The 9341-nt window shown below is 39.1% G+C and overlaps 1 pseudogene; it reads left to right on the top strand.

Annotated features, from left to right (window-relative positions):
• The first annotated feature begins 8453 nt into the window (after window positions 1–8453).
• On the top strand, window positions 8454–8943 carry LOC117071045 (annotated as a pseudogene).
• Window positions 8944–9341: the final 398 nt, after the last annotated feature.

Raw genomic sequence — 9341 nt, 5'->3', positions numbered from 1 at the left:
ATAGGGAGTCATAGAAACCAGAAGCAGACCCACAGATGGCTGAAAAGATTGCCTAAAGAGAGAAGGGACTAAAACCACCAATTAGGAGAAAATCATACTGTGGGGAGACCACAAACCACAATAGCCCTGAGAGAGAGGAATGTGGAACCACAAAGTAGTCAACCACAGAGCAATGGGAGTTCGTTAAAAACTAAACCAGTCCCGGCCTACAACAGCTGCCTCCGAAGGCAAAATTTAATTCTAAGGTTGACTGTCTTAGGTTCCTAAAACTGACCAAGTCAGCATGAAAATGTTAAACTGCATTCTCTATGTTCTTAGAAGGAAGGAAACTGTAGACTATTTAGAGTTATTTTCTCTTAGTTGCCAGAACCAGCAGTGTTTCTATGTCTTATGTATGTTAGCCTGACTATGATTCTCAACATTTTATCTGACCATAAGTCATTTGCATGCATAAAAACCAAACATTAACAATAAGTTATTCTGAGTGTGGGGACCCACTAGAAAAGAAAAAGTAAATTCAAAAGGGCATGTATAGCTTGAAAAATATCCTTTGGTTTCCATGACACCACTTTTTCTTAGTCATCTCTTTCCCACACTGACCATGTCTCATTTTTCTTCCCCAATTTCCTTTACTCATTACATTTTGGTTCTCCCAAGTTTCCTATCTCCAGATTTTTTCTTCCTTCTTCTCTCTATATGCTATGTAAAATCTACCAAACTGGTGGCTTTCACTACCCTGTACACGACAATGTTCCCAAGCCTTCTCCCTAACTCAGGATTTTCTTCTGAGTCGCTGATCTGCATTTCAAGCATTTGAATGCCCAGTAGCATGAAAAACTAAAAATGTGCCTAAATAAAGCTTATAATTTCTATCCTCATTTCCCTTAAAATTCTATCTAGTACTTTATTCTTTACTTCATTTAATTGGAACACCAGCCATTCATTTGCTCAGTTCCAAAAGCTGGACATTACTTCTCTTTGAGCTGCACAGTCCTGGCATTGGAACTACTGGTAGCAGAGCCCTTTTCTTAGGACTTACATGCACTTTATTATGGCACTGTTGTGACTATTATCACTGCTTAACAAACATATTAAAACCAAGTGACAAAAAGCAACATTTTATTATGGCCATCTATTCTTTGGATTGGGAATCTGGAAAGAGGACAGTAAAGATGGTTTATCTTCCCTTCATTGTATGTATGGCTTCAGGAAGAGTCATAGGCTGGGGATAACTTAATAGCCCTGTGCTGGCACCATCACGAGGCATCTTCATTCACCACTGTAGCTATCTTTGGAAAGCATAATCTGCAACAAATATCACACTTTTATGAATCTTTACATACCTGTGGCATTTGTCACATTAAAATTGTTATAGAAATTTACACTCATCACAAATTTTAAATTATGGCAATTATTAGAGCCATTGCCAGGTCTTGTCAATTGATGCATTCATTTAAAAAATACATATATATGATACAGTTTGAAAAATATTTTGATAAATTTTTTTACTTTTTTTTTTTTTTTTTTTTGAGACGGAGTCTCACTCTGTTGCCCAGGCTGGAGTGCAGTGGCATGGTCTCAGCTCACTGCAAACTCCGCCTGGTGGATTCAAAGGATTCTCCTGCCCCAGTCTCCCAAGTTGCTGAGATTACAGGCACCCGCCACCAGACCTGGCTAATTTTGGTATTTCTAGTAGAGACATGGTTTTGCCATGTTGTCCAGGTTGGTCTTAAACTCCTGACCTCAAGTGATCCGCCAGCCTCGACCTCCCAAAGTGCTTGGATTACAGGTATGCACCACCATTCCTGGTTCGTAAATGTATTTTTGATGTGTTCATTGTAATCTTATGTAGGTTTTTTTTTCTTTGTACTTAAAAATATTGTTTTTAGAAAGATTCCTCAGACAGCCTATGGGATTTCGGCACAATAAAATGTTAATTCTCAGTGTTCCTTGAATGAATGAATAAATGAATAGCAGAAATAAAATATTGCCATTTAAGTGGTAATTTCTAGTTAGGTAAATTTTTAAAATACAGATCACTGCACTTCCCAAGAATGCTGAACAAAATGGTGATACTCTTTTGGGCTAAAAATACATTTTATTTTGTCTGTTTGGGTCCATATTTCATTAGTGTTTAGGAAATCAGTAAGTATAATTATGTAATAATTAAGCAATAATTAAAACAATATATTATGGTTTCTGTATTATAACACTCTGAGCAGGTCTGATTCCATGCATTGAAGCAAAATAAACAAACAAATGAACCTAGAGAATGTTCCTTTAGTCCTGCCTTTCCCACATGAGTTCTATAAAATGCTGGTTCTCTTATATATGAAAATAAAAGGAAAGAAGGAAGGAAGGGAAGGAGAGAGGAAAGAAAAGAAAAGAAAAATGTTGGGTTGTTTGCTGGTCAAATTAGATGGAGAAGTACATGGTTCAACTAAGCATAAAACATTTCTTTGTAATTGAACATTCATGTTGATGGTGGGTGTCTGAGAAAAGAGAAGACAGAGCACAGTGTTTTCCAAGCCTTCCTTCTCCTGAGCATCACGTTTTATGGAAAGACTGGTCCAGTCCAGTTTCCTCATGATGTGCCTACAGAAACCATGGTCCAGAAAGGCAAATGACATGCCTAAGGACAATCAGCTGTGAGGAGCATGGCCAAAACTGGAATCTGTCTCCTGGTTTCCAGTCAAAAGCTGTTTCCACTTTCCCACCATGCCAAATAATTAACAGTGCAGGTGCCTTCTTGCATAGAACAGAGTAATATAGATAAATCAATATGTCAGTTGCAGACTGATTATTGGAATAAGTAATCTGAATGGGCAAGAATGATGAGACAGAAGTAATCCTTCATAGTTTTTCTGCTCAAGAGCTGCTGGCTGACATATTTTAGGCATGTAGCCTCTCTTTGAAGAACATCTTCTTTTTACCTTCCTCTATTCCTGAGATCCCTATAGGATTTGTGGTGGGATGAGATTTGGGGGCTTCAAGCATGACACTTGGCAAGATGCAGAGCAGACAGCCAGTTATACGGCTGCGTAGAAAGCGAGCAGTGGTAATGAGTTTCTCCTCTGCCTTCTCAAAGATGAGAATATGAGCTGAACAGCTGACTTGGAGTACCATCCTGCAAGATTCATTACCTTTAGGTGTGAAGTGTTGCTTTGTTTTGTTTTTCATTCACATCTATAGATTGCAAAGATTTTCTTCTCCTTTCTCCTCTTGAAATAATCACTTCTGTCCGGGTGCGGTGGTTCACACCTATAATCCCAGCACTTTGGGAGGCTGGGGTGGGCGGATCACTTGAGGTCAGGAGGGAGACCAGGCTGGACAACATGGTGAAACCCCATATCTACTAAAAATAATACAAAAATTAGCCACGTGTGGTGGCAGGTGCCTGTAATCCCAGCTACTCAGGAGACTGAGGCAGGAGAATCGCTTGAACCCAGGAGGTGGAGGTTTCAGTGAGCCAAGATCACGCCACTGCACTCCAGCCTGGGAGACAGAGCGAGACTGCCTCAAGGAAAAGAAAAAAAAAACAAAAAAGAGAGAGAGAGAAAAGAAAAAGAAATACCAATTTTAACTTAAAGCACAGAAGAAACCTATGGGATTGTTAATTTGACTTGTGCACAGTCTGTATATTTTAACAATTGCACATCCTGACATCTCGAGGGTAACCTCCTTCCCTTCTTTTTTTTTTTTTTTTTTGAGACAGAGTTTTACTCAGTCACCCAGGCTGGAGTGCAATCTTCCCTCAATGCAACCTCCGCCTGCTGGATTCAAGCGATTCTCCCGCCTCAGCCTACCAGGGTAGCTGAGGTTACAGGCACCCTCCATCATGCCCAACTAATTTTTCTTTTTTTTTTTTTGAGACAGTGTCTCGCTCTGTCACCCAGGCTGGAGTGCAGTGGCGCAATCTCGGCTCACTGCAAGCTCCACTTCCCAGGTTCACACCATTCTCCTGCCTCAGGCTCCCAAGTAGCTAGGATTACAGGCGCCTGCCACCACACCTGGCTAATTTTTTTGTAATTTTAGTTTCCACCATGTTGGCCAGTCTGATCTTGAACTCCTGACAGGTGATCCACCCACCTTGGACTCCCAAAGTGCTGGGATTATAGGCATGAGCCACCCTGCTGGGCCCCTTTTCTTCTATACCCACTGAATCTAATTTATGCATAGCTAGTAAGAGCTTAAGAACTGAGAACTAGCTAAAGAAAATGAGGCTTTTAGGTAAGGTACAAAAGAGGATCAAAGATTCAGAGGCCATGAGAGAAGAAGAGAAACAGGTGGTCCAACAGAGAATCTCCACAGCCCTGAGACAGTGGAGGCAGCCAAGAGTAAGGGAAATAGGGTGGAGGATCAAGGGAGGCAGCTGAAGAAAGGTGCCATACAAAGACTGTTTGAGGCCTACGTGTACGCACTTGAATGACTGACAAAATAGGCCATTTGGGTTACGAATTGCATTGCCCCTTCCTTCCAATTATGAAGCACAGTGTTAGAATGACGGTATCTTGTCAAGGAAATGGTATGACAGTTTTCAGATACTGCAGTAATCTCATTCAATCTGTTCCATTCTTTGCTTCTACTGTATCCACTTTTCTTCAAAATTTAATAGTAAAGGAGTATGTGATGGGACTGCAAGATAATTGTCAAGGGACTCTTAGAAATTATCCTCAGAGATAATACAAAATAGTCGACCATGTCCCAACAGAAATACCAATTTTGAAAAAGATGTGTGGAGAGGAGGATAGTGAGACAATTTGAAAAACAGGCTAAATTAACTGACAAGTTTTCTGCCCCCAAAGAAAAGGAGAAAAATAAATAAATAAATATATATATATATACATATATAGACACACGCACACACACTCCTCATCTAAAAAGAACATAATCCCTAAATGTGAAAGCCATCCGGCCCACACTGCCAGGGTGAAGGGGAAACATATTAGCAAAAACGATAAAGAACACGATTCTGAAGTGCTGACTGTTCCATAGAGTAACTGAAAGCAGAAAGCAATTCAGGTATAATTTTCTTGAAAGGAAACAACAGTCAAATTTTTATTGAGAGATAATCCGGTCTCTACGAATTCCTTCTTTCACAAAATCTCCTTTTCCCCACCTTTTAAAATGGGTGACTGGGAACTATCATTCTGGAGAAACTCAACAAGATTTCTCGTTTTGCCTTTTTACAAAGGAAGTCAGCCAGCTCAGAAACCGCCCCGTCACTGACGGGAAGGCAAAGGACTCCCGGCGGCCAGGCCCTGCAGCTGCATTGGTGGGTCTCCATTTAGTTTGTCCTTCAAAGTCCGGAGAATGATTATTCCATAATTCTCTCACCTGATTAATTCTTAACTATGAACATAATTACACTCTCCAGAAGGTAAATCGGTCTTATAAATCAGTCGTCGCTGACAGTTCAGTGTGCGCAGCGCGAACGCCCGGGGTTGGGGAGCTGAGCTGAGGGTAAGTGTTCGCCAAGTCACCGGTCCCCTGCGCCCCCGCCCGCCGGTCCCTTCTCCGACCCGAGACCCCCGCCCACCATAGCCCGACTCTGGGGCGTTCGGGAGCGGGCCTGAGGTTTCCCTAGGACTCGAGTTCTTTTCAAAGGAAGGCGAGAGGGAGATAGGGAGAAGGAGACTTGGAGATTTCTCTATTAAAGTCGCGCTGAACTCTAGCCTTCTGGCAAGCCGCGGCAAGCCGCCAATTTGAAGTGTGTGAGCTTTAATCTGCTCCTGGCCTGATGGGCTCCCGTGTCCACAGGGAGCTGGGAGGCATCCATTACGCCGGACCAAGGAGATGGAGCGTCTAGGAAATATGTTAATGCCGGAGCCCTCCCCGCCGGCCCGCCCCTGCCCTTGCCAGTCTGACAGCGTCGGAGAAAGTGACATTTCGGGAGAGTGTCACTCCTAGCAGAGCTCCCAAAATTCACTCCTATTCATTGCATTAAACATATGTTTTAAGACTTCAGTGATCCATTCATTTGTTTAAAATGTGAGGTTCTTTTTGTTTTTTTGTATTTGTAAGTCCAGGATGGGTGGGTTTTGTGTACAGAAAAACCCACTTAACTTCGTAAACAATGGCTTCTAAATTAACACATGGAATATTAAAGTTATACATTTTAAAATATAGCTTTTCTTAAGCGTTTGATTTCTACATATAAATCTTCTATTCAAAGTATAGCACATTCAGCAACAATTTTTTAGGGAGGCTGGCTAATATTTGGTCCTATTTACAAATTTTTTTAAACCTCTTCAAACATTTTAAACCGGATTTATCAATTGACCATATCCTATTGCCTATTTAAGTTTCTCAACTATCTGATGGAAAGACTTTCCTAGCTACTTTAGTATAACAGCTTTTACAAATTACTTACATAGCATGGTGAACCCCCAATTCTATTAAATGTCCAAACTGAAAGTACAATTGGTAAGATGTGAACTAAAATGACAAGTATGACTCAATTACCCAATTAACATGTTTAACTGTAATGACAGATTTACCTGTTATTCTAATAGGTCCAATTCTCTTAAATACCATAATACTTAAAGTATGAAATATATTCATATTTCTTAATAATAAAATATTAATATTACATATTTGATTTCCTTAACTATTTCTACATTATTTCTAAATCTTCCTCAAGCTAACAAAACATCTTTTTCGTTAAGAAAACTAAATATAGTTTGGTGATTGTCTTTCTAAAACGATGGCCTCAGCTTGCTGAGATTTCTTAAATAACAAAAGGATAACAGTCATACTTAATGGTCTGCAATCCTGATAGGAAATAAGGAGTGCTATTTATAGTAGCTATAGCAATAATTCCAAAATCTAAAGATGGCGCATAGCCCACGTCCTTTGGTCTTGAGTCATAGCATTACCTAATTTTCAAATTAGTTTAGTTTGCATTTACATTCAAACTGACTATAATACTCAAGTGAATACTTCCATATATTTTACTTCTAAGTTATGTATGCCCTCCAGTTGTTTAAAAGTTTAGCCTAAAGCTACCTCCTTACGTATTTTAAGTTTGGCCTAAAGGCTTCTCCATACATAGTGAACTATAACCTAAGTGGAGATGTAAGCAGACTGATACCTACTCTTTTGTTAATCACTGAGTTTCATCCAGTCAAAGGTGGCCAAATGTTCAAGCCCATATTCAAATAAGGCAAATGCCTAGGTGTGCCAAATCTCTGTTTCTATATCTCACTGCCATTTTCTGTACCTAACTTTCCTTTACTGTTCAAAAATGTTTTTTCTACCACGTGGTAGCGCCAGAGTCTCTCTGAACCTATTCTGGTTCTGGAGCTGTCTGATATGGGAATTGTTCTCTGCTCCATTAAACTATTAAACCTAGTTTGTCGAAGGTTTTTCTTTTAATGCAGTCTAAACCTATAGTTTTTAAAAGACATTTTTAAAAGCCTTCTTAAAAAAATTATAAAGAACTTCAAGCATACACAAAATAAACAACATATTATAATGAAACCCTGATTTCTCCATGTGTCAATCACTGAGTTCCAGCAACCATGGTGAATCCTGCCCCATTCATACATTTATCCACTTCCCCCTGCTGCTTTATTAGGAAGCAAATCTTAGGTACCTTATTCTTTTATCTGCAAATGAACAATGAGGATTGCTTTGTAACACAATCAGTTACCATCACCACACCTAAGAAAACTGACAAATTTAAAATTATAAGATATCCAGTGTTGAAATTTCTGATTCTTTCATAACTGTGAGAAAATTTGTTGTACAGTTTATCTGAATCAAGATCTGGACAAAAAAATCCACACCTTGAAATGGTTGATGTTTTTTTAAAATCTCTTTTAATCTGTAAGAACCTCATCCAACCACTTTTTCTTGAATTTATTTATTGAAGAAATTAACGGTTTGTTCTGTAGTTTCTCTCATTCTGGATTTTGCTGATTGAATCACATTGGGGTAGATTTACATATTCTTCATTCTCTATCTTTTACAAATTACAGTTTTCATAAGACTACTTTATAAATACTGTATCCATCCAAACAGAAGTGCATAATGCCTACCTCTTTGTTCCTCTCTCTCTGTTCCCCCCTCTCTCTCTCTCAATTTCCATGTTATTAGAAACCACAAATGACCAGTGCCTAGATCCATTAATTCTTCTGTGAAAAAAATTCCTTCTCATCCACTATTTGGTTACCTAGTGGTATAGTTTGTATAAGAAAACAAGATAAGCCTTTAAATTGTCACTTAATTTACCAATTTTCAAACTATTGACTCAGTGTAGTAACATCCTCCAATGATGATCAATTAATTTTGTGTTTGTTTCTTCAATATGAATAAATGAATTTAAAAATAAAAGACCTGCACGCTGGGCCAGACACACAGGACATGTTTCCGGCAGAGTTGGCTGTGATGCATGCTCTGTTCCATTCAGCATGTGTGTGTGTGCAGGACCTGGCTCGCTTCATGCTGAGATGGCTGAGCAGTCAGACAAGGGCATAAAATACTACACCCTGGGAGAGATTAAGAAGCACAATCACAGCAAAAGCACCAGGGTGATCTTGCACCACAAGGCATGTGATATGAACAGATTTCTTCATGAGCATTTCTGTGGGGAAGAAGTCTTCAGGGAACAAGCTGTAGGTGATGCTCCTGAAAACTCAGGATATCATGCACTCTACAGATGCTAGAGAATTGTGTAAAGCATATATCATTGGGAGGCTTTATCCAGATGACAGATCAATTGCAAATCTTTCAGAAATTCTTTTTACTACTGTTGATTCTCACTCTAGTTAGTGGACCAATTGGGTGATCCTGGCCATCTCAGCACTCACTGTAGCCCTGAGATATCACCTTTACATGGCCATATCTCAGAAGCCCATGAAAGAAAAGACTGCTTTGGACAAAGGAGAAAAAAAGCCAATGTTAACTACTTCTACTGAGAGAAAACTTTACCTGAAATAACAATTTAAATATGTCTGTTTCCCTTTCCTCTTACATTAAAAACAAAAGAAAAAGAACTGTTTTATTCTTTCCACTCTTCAATAAGTGTGCCTTCTTACTCATCAACTTTATTTTGATCTTTCTTCACTACGTAATTTACTTATCATAAGTATGATCTTTTAAAAATATACCTGGCCTTTAAAATACACAAAATAAATAAAAATGAAAGAGGTACATAGCCCTGCTTTCAGGTGGCTTGTTCTCCAGTGAAAAGCCATAACTTCAAGTTTGTGCAGCCCATCGGTCTATGCTTCCAAAGTCCTGATTTTAGGAGATGGTTAACAGGAAGACATCGAGGGAAATAACCTTTATGAAACCTTCATATCTTGTGCTGTAGAAAATTTTTATAAATATATTTA

This window comes from Trachypithecus francoisi, unplaced genomic scaffold, assembly GCF_009764315.1.
Source record: "Trachypithecus francoisi isolate TF-2019V2 unplaced genomic scaffold, Tfra_2.0 Lachesis_group3, whole genome shotgun sequence".
NCBI lineage: Eukaryota > Metazoa > Chordata > Mammalia > Primates > Cercopithecidae > Trachypithecus > Trachypithecus francoisi.
Note: the sequence above shows the minus strand (reverse complement) of the source record. Positions and strands in the feature narration are given on the sequence as shown.